The sequence below is a fragment of the Mercenaria mercenaria genome, chromosome 13 (assembly GCF_021730395.1).
Source record: "Mercenaria mercenaria strain notata chromosome 13, MADL_Memer_1, whole genome shotgun sequence".
Classification (NCBI taxonomy): Eukaryota; Metazoa; Mollusca; class Bivalvia; order Venerida; family Veneridae; genus Mercenaria; species Mercenaria mercenaria.
The window spans coordinates 35,391,090-35,404,022 of NC_069373.1; positions in this window are offsets into that span (position 1 = coordinate 35,391,090).

Genomic DNA, 12,933 nt, shown 5'->3' on the forward strand with positions numbered 1-12,933 from the left:
ACTTGATAATCTTTCTGTGCATCTTTAAACGACGTATGTATCAACGTACAGGCGACGGAGCAGCCTGAAATATATATTTAGAAGAGATTATGAAAGTCAAAGCAAGTTCGAGCCTTGCGAAAAGAAAGTTCCGTAAGTAAACGAAGTCAAAAAGCTGTCAACGAGTGCAGATTTATTTTAGCCAGTCTGACTTACAGGCTATGTCCGCAAAGGCAAGTTTGAGACTTTGACTTTGAACTACAGAAAAGCACATACAAAGAACATACCACCCATACAACCAGTACAACACTCGATGACTTTGCAGAATTAAAAGCACCAAGCTTAACACCATTACGAGCGCGACGAAGCTGGACCACGCACAATTATAAAAAAATCCCGTTTTGATACCCCAGAAGTGTATTCAAGCTTAGAGCTTAGCATCACATATGCTTTTACCGTCCAAATTTTAGATAAATCAGACATAGGCAGCTAAAGGATGTTAAGGCCTCGTTTCGTTTTCGAAAGTCAATATTACACATGTATCCCTTTCAAAAACTCGCACATTGTTCGGTAGCACGTACAACATTTGAAAGCCGATTCGTGCATTGAGATGTAAGTCAATTTCTGAGTTCGTTTCGAGCACTCTACATCCTTAAACAGCAACATCTTACATATGCTAATGATGTTCTATATAATAAAATCTAAGAAGTATAAATTCAATTTAACAGAATACCTATCTCCTTAAACTCAGTATTCAAGTATGACAATAGTCTGTCTGTGACACTTCACATAATCAACTTCAAAATATCCTGTACACTACTCCGTAATGACTTATATGTACTGGCTCCACAAAGGTGTTGCTACGGGAAGGTGTATAATGCGGCTTTGAGAACAATATTAGATTTTCCTTTCCATTGGTCTTCTACTGCCACTTTCACAATATTTTAGTTAAAAAAAAAGATAAAAAAGTCTTGTCCCAAATAAGAAAGGAAAATAACATGTAATTTTCCATCATACTTAAAATTATTTGTGACTGTTGTAACAAATATTTTCTAATCATGCTACAGCTACATAAACGTCAGAGCTGCGAAAGTTGTTAACTTGGGAAGCCTTAAAAATTCTGTCCCCCCCGTCTTTATTTTACTGGCAGTTGGGTTACTATCTATGTTATCGTTCGTCTTATGGGATTCATTTGATCTGTAAATATTAGTTATAGGTAAGCAAATGTATACCAGTAAAATAAATTGACCAGAATGATTGCAACGCCAATTTATACAGGAGGAACATTCTGTGAAAGTCCAACTTTCGCACAGCTTTATGCATTTTTAAACACGAACCCCCGTTATTGATATTCAGTCGCCTATTCCGAGGTGCATCTAACTACATATTTTGACTGACGTTTTATCTCTGAGAACGTGGAATGGAAAACCGAGCGCTAGGGGGATTTTTTTATCCTAGCTGTCCCGTGGGATAAATATCAAACAGGGAATGAGGGATTGTTTTATCCTAGCTGTCCCGTGGGAAAAATATCAAACGGAATGCCACGTTCCAAAAACGCAGCCTCCCCAAAACGAAACTCACAGCACGCAGATGTGCACACTGGCACACACACACACACACACACACACACACACACAAAGCCAACACATGAGGACAAAACGAACAAACAAAGGAACACAGTGGGGCACTTGGAACGGTCAGTGGCAAAAACACCACTGGGGAGCTTAAACCGGTTTATGGTGCGCACCCAACCTCACTCTTACCCCTACCATGTTCCAAAGACACGGGGCAGTGTAAATAAAAGGAATCCCCGACAGGTGAATCTCTATTATACGTAATGGAAACAAAAAGTTATGGCATGTAAAACACAAAAATGCTCGTCTATAAATATATAAAAAGCAAACCTTAAGAACCAAAAACGTATGTACTCAATGCCTTTTCAGAAGACAGAGCAACAAGAGAAACACCCTTAAGGGCCCGACGAAACCGGCCAGAAGACAGATATCAAAATAGTTCAGTCCTGGTAGGATTTAAAAAACTGCTTATCATAGAGTCCTCCCCCTCTTCCGTCAGACACAATCAAAGAGGGAAGCGTAGTGTCCAACTGTAAACGGGTTGAACACTAAACATGCGGTATGTCTCAAAACAGTTGGGTCGTAAGGCGCTACTTTGAAATTTACTAATATTGTTTTGTTTTTAGGAAGGGACAACTATGAACTACATCATGGTCTTGAGAATATAGTGGTTTGTAACAATTCATATCAAAAGTTCATACTTCTGTCTATTCTGTTATTGATTGTATGCTTGTTTATTAACTGAAATGATCGACTGATGCGAAATGACCTACTTTTATTTAAACCATCAGTGGAAACTCGAGTAATTTTATATAATACTTTAATGAGATGAAAACAATACAGACGTAAACGTCCATGACCTTTACCTTTCATGAGATCAAAATATGAATCAAGCAATCTACTCTTCTTGTTTAAAGGAATGTATAAGTCACTTACATCCCCAAAATAGTCGACACTTCCCTTTGACGAAGATTGACTTACTAGCAGACGGTTATTGCTTATCCAGGTTCCAATTTAATACATGTGGTTTTGCCATGTACCATACAAACTGAAAAATCAAAAGTGTGGAGTCAGTTTTAATATTAATACAGCAAAATGAAGTGACATTTGGAGCATAAACATATGCTATTGGCTCAAATATATAAAACATTAAATGTATTCTACAAACCAATTGAGATGTTATGTTATTTATTTCAGCTAAGCTGCGATAGATCAACACTTCAGTTTAAGGATTCTGCTATGCAGAAAGACATATAAGACATATATTTGTTTTACGACTACAGTTATGTTGAGCGTTTTATATAAAAAAGATAGCCCAAGTCGAAAATCTTTGTCGGTTTTAAGTTAGAGGTTTGTGTCATTTTAAGTAATAAGCCAGTTTCAAATAAATCCAAACCTAAATCTCCAAGATCAACTGCAATGAATTCTCGAATGGTTCCAAGATTTAAGACGATCTATTAACTGTTCAAACTGACTTGTACAGACTACATTCACAACTTCTAGATAAAACAGAATAATGTCTGAAATTTGAAATTTCATCTCAACAAACTAACTACTAGTACTTTGATAATAAGGTCAACGGTGCGAAATAGTTCATATTTATGTTAACGAAGCCACACTTGTGTCGTTTCTAAGTTAGTTCATTTATAACAAATTATAAATATATAACAGAATAAAAAACACATACTTCAGCATATATCGCTGTACTAAAAAATCACAAAGAAGAGGAATTTATCGGTTCAGGTCCTGTTATCCTCCTATTTTCCCCTTTGATGGCTAAGAATCGTTGAAACGGTGTTACATCTGACAGAGTCTTTCTCAGAGTGTTCTTGCTTTCTTAGTTCGTCTACGCTGCATATACGGCTACTACGCCAATGTCGGTTACTTTTACGCTCATTTTCAGGTAACTTGTCAACAAACATGTTTGATTTTATTGAAATCGAAACAGCCAGCGATATATCTAGTACGAGCGGGGCAGATTATTGAAGTTTCCTGTTGTGATAGTTACTTTGGCGTAGCTGTCTAAGCAAACTTTTGACCTGTTTAAAGTACCAATAAAAATTGTAGATTTGTAATTCTTTAACCAATAAAAACAGCGGGACTGGAGAAAAATGAGTACACGCATACTCTTAATTGGCTGAAATTCATATACTGTTTCACAAAAAGTTTCGTTACATTTCACCACTATGTTGGTTTTCTCATGGCATGGCTCATATTAAGGCCTAATATCGAAAGATAGATTTTTTTCGCAGTTTGAATTAGTACGCCCACTAAAAAGGTAAACAGCTGTATGTGATCAAGTGCCGTAGATAAATAAAAATACACTATAAACGGCACCTTATTATCGGATCAAAATTGCTAAATGTGACAGGATAAAATATTCTGTTCAATATCCGGTCCGCCTTGATGAACAGATGTTTACTAAAACAAGGGCAAGTTACACTACATCATCATTAAGAATGACCAAGATGAAATCCACTGATTGTTTTTGTAAGCAATAAATGTGCAACCCAGATCAATGTGCAGGCCAAATTCATCAACAAAACTATTGAAAAAGTGATCTTATATGAAAAGCATTATTTTAAGTTTTGCTATTCTGTGAGCGAATTAGATCCATTTTGGTGTCTTGCTTTCCAATATTTCTTACTATGGACCGATCTATAAGCACAGAACTTAGTACCTTTGATACCCTGTACAATATAGAGAATCCCTTAAAGGTTAACTGTCCATTTCCACAACAAAACCAGCCACGTCTAGTCAGAAATCTGTAGAGCGCCGCCCTCATCAGTCCTAATGGTATTTAATTCTATAGAGTAACACGTGCACAATGTTCGTTCTTGTTCATTCATAGACAAAACAGTAAGTACTCTGTGGATGCAATGCATTATTGTTCACAACTGTTTTCATCGTACGGAAACCAACCACATGTAACAAACTTCATGACTTTTTGAAACATATATGTTTTTGGTAAACATAGCATTCACTGGATCGTGTACAAATTCAATAAACGGATGTATTATGTATTAAATTGAGAATTTATTGTCTGTAGGGAAATAATGTATCGAAATGTTACAAACACATTGATCTGCTTGCATACTTTTAGCTGGTATGTTGGAAGTATTAAAGCGAATTAGGTTCTTGATTACAATGGTCTGGCTGTTTGAAGTTTCTATTTTACATTCAGTCTCAAAATAATGATTCTTTTTTTTAAAGAATCAGGTGCTTTTCCGTGGAAACATTTTTTTTTCAGGAATATGAAATATAAACCCTTTGCTACAATATCAGCAACACTATAAATCATAAAATCTTTTATGTTTTTCTCCTCTGAGCGCACTATAAACACTATATGAGACTTTTATTTACGGTTTTATAACAAACCCTAGACAGCGTCTAAAATGTAAATTAGCACGGAGATTATGTCAATTCAATGGGAGATTGAATAGGTTTATGAGGTTTTAAGTTAAGAATGAAATTAAGATTTTGTGATTTATTATATTCCGAGGATATCTGCCAAAATTCATTAAGAACTGAAAAACAGGTATTGAATGTCTGCACAGTAACTGTGTTTTTCATAAACATATTTCATGAAATAGATGCACGAATCATTCACAACATTTAAAAATAAAGAAAAATCATTATGCAGATAAATTTGAAACATTCAGTGCCCGATCCCCCATCCTTCCTTGGAAAACCACAGGCCGCCCAACACGACATAAACGAAAATGTTGCAGGTTCGGTTTGATTGAGTCTTTTCATGGACGGCAGTGGAAAAACAGTTTTAGTCTCATGTATTTATTCTCCATTAATCATCTATACGATTGTTTGAGTTTTGAGTAACAGCAGCAAAATTAGGTAATATGGTGACTTTCAAGTTCCCTCAAATGATAGCACTAACAGCCTCATGGTTTCTTCGCTCAAATCACACTGTGAAATCTGATAATAAACTTAAAAGTATCTGTCATCTATACCGTTCTTTTATTGAGCTCCCTGTCAAAATGACTGCTTCACTTGAAGCTACGAAAATAAATATCAAACAGGGAAACACTTCCAACAAACACACACACACACACACACACACACACACACCCGCACGCACGTACACTCACACGCACACACACACACAAAGCAAACACACTAGGTCAAAACATACATGTAAAGGAACACAGTGGGGCACGCCTTGGAACGGTCAGTGGCAAAAACACCACTGAGGAGCTTTAACCGGTTTATGGTGCGTACCCAACCTAACGTTTACCAGCCACTATCACATTTTCAAAGTAAATGATAATTGAACGTTATCTACCCAATAACCGAATGTTTTCTACTGAAACTTAACTGCAACATATGCTATAAAAAATAAATGCACTTTAATCTATAAATTGCCTCTTATTTGTGAATATGACCCCTACCAATTCCACACTAACAGGTGGAAAACTATAAACTGCCTTCAAAATTCCCGGAACACACATGAAATATACAAGCAAGTTTAAGTTGAACGTAAACTTTTATGCTTCTCTAAATAACCGCAATGCAAAGCTGCAAATCTTAGCTTTTCAAAACCGTATCAACCTTATCAGGAAAAAGATGAAAATGACTGTTTCTCTCTTTGAGGTAAGCAAGGACAGTAAACTTAAGTATCATGTAGTCAAAACTTTTCTTCTAATCAATGCAATTCCTATTTAAATCTTAAGTAATTGCGTTTAGAGTAACAGATGTTTTACCGTTTGTTCCACCTTTTTTCAGCAACAAGGCTTTTTCTTTATTTCTCTTTCAATACAGTAAAAAAAGAAAAAGTGGAAAACCACATGTCGCCCAACACGACATAAATGAAAATGATGCAGGCTTGGTTTAATTGAGCCTGGTCATGGACGATAGTGGCAATGTATGCTACCATCCACGCCCTCTAGCCCTAGGTAGAGCAGAACTCAAGTACTGAAATAAAATTTAGAGACACCCGCAAATATATTCATACGGCGGTGTACATGGAATCTTCAACCAAAAGTCTTCCATACTTCATATAATTCTAAAGAACCTCAAAGGCTGAGAAAGGAAATTTGTCAACTTTGAAAATATCTTTATTTTCAAAAACGAGTTTGATAGAAAATATTCCATCTTAAATTTCTGCCCAATTGGACAGTAAAAGATTTTTGAATTTCAGATTTAAATTTATTTGTTGATGAACTATTACCAAATGTCTGCTATCTTAGTTAGCATAAAAGCAACATTCCCTTGTAAAAAATGTAAAATATTCGAAATAATCTTTTCATTAGATAGGGAAAATAGATGTTTTGTCATTATCTAACATTATTGATATTATCTTCAGAACTAAAAACAAATATCCCACTTTCGTCTGCAGAGACCTTTAGAACGATGTATAACATGATATTGTAATGTATCTTGTAAAATGAAGCCGTACGTGACGAAAACATTGTAACTGTTGTAACTTATTATTTTTCAGTGTCCACTAAAACAGCTATGAAAAGGCGAACATACTGTAATTGTTTCGCAGTGATTCCCTTATGAGAACAGCTCCTTCTTGTAAAATGTGAATATAATAATATGATAAAAGACTTGATGTATGTAAATAAGCACGATTATTAAGGGCTCTGGCCTCACAAATGCTGAACGCTTTCAAGGTCAATCGAGCTAAGGTAATTCATCAGAACATTAGATGCAATTGTTGTATAAGGTATTGAGTATAAAGCGGCTTGTCAAAAGCATTCCATTTATATTTTGCGCTCAATTAAACTAAAGTAAGTACTCCTGGATTTCTCGCAAGATATGTGGGTTGAGAGATTAAACCATAAACAAAATGTCACGATACTAAGGATCTACTTGAAGAACTTATGTTCTTTACCCCCATAAATTCTTTCCATACAATTTAAATCCTAATCATTGTGTGCTTGTCACTTCACATGTATTTCCATGATGGAGAAAACTATCTTCGTTAACATCTTCAACAGAAATTAATGACTTTTAGGACGAACGCAGTACGATGCTCAGTCTGGATCACTGTTTCTTTCCTTTCCTTCTTATCTCCAAATCGCGTAAGTCGAAATCGCGAAACCACGATGATAAATGTCGCAACAAGTATTATGAAAGTCCAAATCACGATGATGAAATGATGAAAGTTAAAACTGCGAAGGTGAAAGCCGAAACCACGGTGATGAAAGTCAAAACTACGGATGGTGGAAGTCAAAACAGCAATGTTTAAAACACGAAAGTAGAAAATAGAAATTACCATGCTGAAAAGACGAAGGTCAAAAGTCTAAACTACAATGGAGAAATGATGAGCGGCGAAATCATGGTGATGAAAAAGAAACAGTTAAGACCAGAATGGTGAAAAAGAACAAGGACATATATCAAACAGGGAATGCCATTTTCAAAAAACAAAGCCTCCGCAAAACGAAACCCACAGCACGCAGATGTGCACACTACAAACACACACGCACACGCATACAAAGCAAACACACGAGGACAAAACGAACAAATAAAGGGACACAGTTGGGCACCGCCTTGGAACGGTCAGTGGCAAAAAACACCACTGGGGAGCTTAAACCGGTTTATGGTGCGCACCCAACACCACTCTTACCCCGACCATTTTCCAAAGACACAGGGCAGTGTAAATAAAAGTAATTCCTGCCAGGTGAATCTCTAACACACGTAATGGAAACAAAAAGGCATGGCATGTAAAACACGAAAATGCTCCTGTATAAATATATATAAATACAAACCTTAAGAACCAAAAACGTATGTATTCAACGTCTTTACAGAAGACAGAGCAACAAGAGAAACACCCTTAAGGGCCCGACGAAACAGGCCAGAAGACCGATATCAAAACGGTTTAGTCCTGGTGGGATATAAAAACTGCTTATCATAGAGTCCTCCCCCTCTTCCGTCAGACGCAATCAAAGAGGGAAGCGTAGTGTCCAACTGTAAACGGTTTGAGCACTAAACATGCAGTATGTCTCAAAACAGTTGGGTTTAACCTATTTTAATAAAACGTTTGATAACTTTAGCAAATACAGTTGGAAAATTACCATGACCCAAGATCTTACGAAGTTTGTAAACCACATCCCCATAAAAAACAGGTTTTTTATATCTCGTTTTCACCATCGTAATTCAAATTCGTGTTTTCATCATTGTTCCGTCTTTTCACCTTTTACAATTGTGGTTTCAACTTTCGACTTTCATCGTCGTAGCTCTGCGTTTTTATCATCGTAGTTTCAACTTTCATCGTCGTGGTTGCGAACATCGTAGTTCGTGGAAAAATGAAAATCCAAACTGTCCGAACGGAACCCCGCACAGAATGCTAATTGAAATACAAATGAGCCGCACCATGAGAAAACCAACATAGTAGGTTTGCGACCAGCATGGATCCAGACCAACCTGCGCATCCACGCAATCTGGTCAGGATCCACACTGTTCGCTTTCAAAGCCTATTGAAATTAGAGAAACCGTTAGCGAACAGCATGGATCCTGACCAGACTGCGCGGATGCGCAGGCTGGTCTGGATCCATGCTGGTCGCAAAGCCACTATGTTGGTTTTCTGATGGCGCGGCTCAAATATATATCAATAGGAAAGCAAGGTAGAACAACAAAGAACTGTTTTATGCGTATAAATAAAGTATTACTTTTATGATCGGTATATGTGCTTAAAGTATTTATTATTGACACATCAGCTGTTACCAATGAGAACTAACTTCGTTTTAGTAGCATCGATATTTATGAATTTTATGTACAACATTTAATGCAAACAAGTCTCAGTTGCTAAAACGTTTTAAGTGCTCATAATGCCGCTTACACATCAACATATAAGAAAATGCTATACTGGCAATAGTTATAGACCTCATATACCGTTACTTAAACTAGTTAAGTTGCGAAATACATGTATATGCATTTTAGAAGGACTTTTTGACAGTTTCTTTATATTCAATTGTATCTGGGATTTTTTTTTAAAACAACCAACACAACACTGATACTGTAATTTTAAAAAAAAAACCTACTTTAAACCAATTCATAACTCAAATTTGACGTTTATTTAAGGGAAGAACTTATGATATTTATGTGTTTCGAAGTATAGTAAGTGTCTGAAGTTTCTCATAAATCTCGATTTTTGGTTGCGGGTTTATCCCGCTACCAAAGTTAAGTGTATTTCTGACAATCATGTAGTATCTTTATTTGATTCCAAATCACATCCAAAGGATGTTCATGTGCTACACAAAGTAGTCCCATTCATGAACAATGCGGATGAATTATCAATGAGCAAGTAGTTCTTATTCATTCTCTATCCATTCGCACTGGCCATTAGATTATATAAGATCTGTCAATGATTAGGTATTCCAGCCCATGGTTACATCACTGACTTCCAGCTGTTCATGTAAGGTCAGGCAGAGTTTATCTTTGATATGAGGCACATTAGTATTTGTTTCTTATACATATTTAGATTTGCATTTTAAATGAAAATAACTCTAGCAAAACCCGCAACCACCAGACATCTCAAGGCTTTGATTTATTATTTCAAGAGCAAGGTAATGAAATCGATGAAGTTAAAAAGATAGTTGTCGAAATTATAAACTGTTTCAACAGACTTTTAAGAGTCTGCATAGTTAAGAAGATCAGATAAAAATAATGATGGATCACTTTTGACCTTTTAATGCCAAATAGTGTCATATCTAAAGCGTCATCCTTATTATGATTACAAAGGCTATGGTGTTCTATAATTTACAGCTCCTCGTTTGCTATTTGATTCACCTTCCAAACAAAAGGTTTTTCATTGATTTCGCATTAAATGTAAGACATTATATATCATCCTTAAGTACTCCGAGGTTAACATTAGGATTTGAAATTTTCAAAGCATCTTTTATAACCAAAATAATTTTGGTGTCATTTTTTTTTTTTTAAATTGATTATTTTCGTTGCTTTGTGCCTAAAAATAACATAAAATAAAACTTATATCTTGGGTCTATTTGTAGATGGACTGTTAAAAAAGTTCCAACAATATTTCCTTGGTATGACATTTTCCCCTAAGTGTGACCTTACCCTTGAAGCGAGCCATCCAAAACATGCGCTTTTGTGTCAAGTTTCTTTGAAATCCTTTATACCCCAGTCACACATACGGCGCTGATAGCTACGTCTAGCCACGGATAGGAACGTAGTAATCAGTATCAATCCGTACCAACATTTGGTCAAAACGTATTCAAGAATTATCCCAAACTTGCAAGTTTCTCCCACTTTTGAACATGCAAAAAGGTTTGAGCGATGCGTAGCCATTTGAGCGTGACTTTAGCCCAGCTTGGTTGAAACTTATTCATTCATAGTTAAACGTTATCCGTACTGAAACGTACCTTGCCCTATTGATCCGTAGCTGAACGCTGAACGTAGTTATCCGAGGCTGCCCGTACTTAAGCGTTGTTCAACGTAGTTCACCACAGACCCGTCCACGAGCTGGGCAAGTTGCCAGATGCAGTAAAACGTAGTTCAACGTAGTACTTTTTCGCGTCCTGTATTTTTTGTTCCCCGTTTCTCACCATTTTTCCCGAACTAAGACGTACTGCTCCGTACTTATCCGTGTCCGCACCCCCACAGACCAATCCCATCCGCATCGTACCTCAACGCACGGACATATCCGTATGTGTGACTGTAGCTTGAAGGGGTTAAGAGTTACAGAACGGACACGAAATTGCTAACGGACGGACGGACACCGTAGTCATAACATAATACGTCCCTTCGGACGTATAAAAATTGAAATTGTGATTTTGCTCGACGTTTAGAACTGGAAAATACAATTTGATGAGAAAATAGACATCCTCACAGATGTTATAAAAATTAAGAACTGCCTGTTTTCAAGGACTTCAGGACGATGTGTAGTTTATATCTCAATCTTGCAAACTAAAGCCGCAATTTACGGAAAAAAACGTTTACGGATTAGGTGGATCAAGCAGTAACTAGCTTGAAATAAATGTAAACTGCATTTATAAACATTAAATCATACAGGCAGCGTATAGAAGCATTCTGATGCCAGCAAAGAGATTTTGTAGTAAGCTTAATGTTCGGCACACTGGCTCCTACATGTATATGGCTTATTAAATCCTACTTACGACTTTTAATTTTGTACTGTTTGTTGCCTCCTCGGTAGGACATAATAATTCCTGCAGAGGTCTTAATAACGCATACTTATGACTTAATTAACAAAGGAGTAAGTAATTCCTAGGTGATATAAGTCGTAAGTAGGATTAAGTAAGCCTTATGTAGGAGTTAGTGTGTCGCGAAGGAAGTATAAACTCCTACGTACGACTTACTGACTCATGATTAGGAATTACTTACTTATGTAGGACATCATAACCTCTACTTATGATTTGCTCAATCTTACACTCAACACGTATGTGTCTTTGAACCAGTGCTAGTACGTTATATGTAGTAGTGATTAAGTCATACGTAAGATGTAGTAAGTCGTACTAAGGAGTTGGTAAGTCGTAGATAAGAGTTATTTGTCGTGCTCAGGACTTAGTAAGTCGTACGTAGAAGTTAGTAAGTTCTACATTCGTAGAGCTTAATACAAATCTCTCTGCTGGTACCAGGACGCTTAGAAATATTATTCTTTTACATAATACAATTCGAACAGTTGAAAATGATACATTGCTTCTTCAATTCCAGACTATCATATATCATAAATGCGATGTTATTTTCAAGGAAAGCACTTCCCGAACAGCTGTATACATATCTCAGTACATGAACAGTTTTGTATGCGTACAAATTTAACTATTAATTTATCATACAGGCAAGTTTGCAGAGAAGGAAAAAATGCTTTTATTATTCACACATCAGCTGCTGCCATTGTGTGTTTAATGACGCTCGGTTACATACGTTCTACTCAAGATTTCAGTATCAGTATATGATACATTTACATATGAGGAAAAAGAACATATGTAGACCAGTATAAACGAGGTACAATAATTTCATGAATATTACATAAGAAGACTTTGCAAAAGTATACCTTTATTCACATTTAGACTGGAGAATTAAATATTTTGATAAGAAGAGAACAAAATGATATCATAAAAATCTTATGAAATCAATAAAATGAATAACATTAACTCATGATCTGATGAATAAAAATATTTTCAATTTGCGATTTTATTAAGAAAATACACATCAAAAATGTGATACATGAAAGGAGAATATTTCCAAATTTATTTGATTGGTACATTAATAATGGTTGGCAAAGGAAGAAGGATTTGTGCAAAATTAACCTGTTTAAACTCCCCAATGGTGTTGTACCACTGACCGTTCTACGGCGGTGTTTCACTGTCCCTCGTTGTCAATGTGTTTTACTCGTGTATATATTAATCATGTACACACTCATACATACACTGCTATAAGG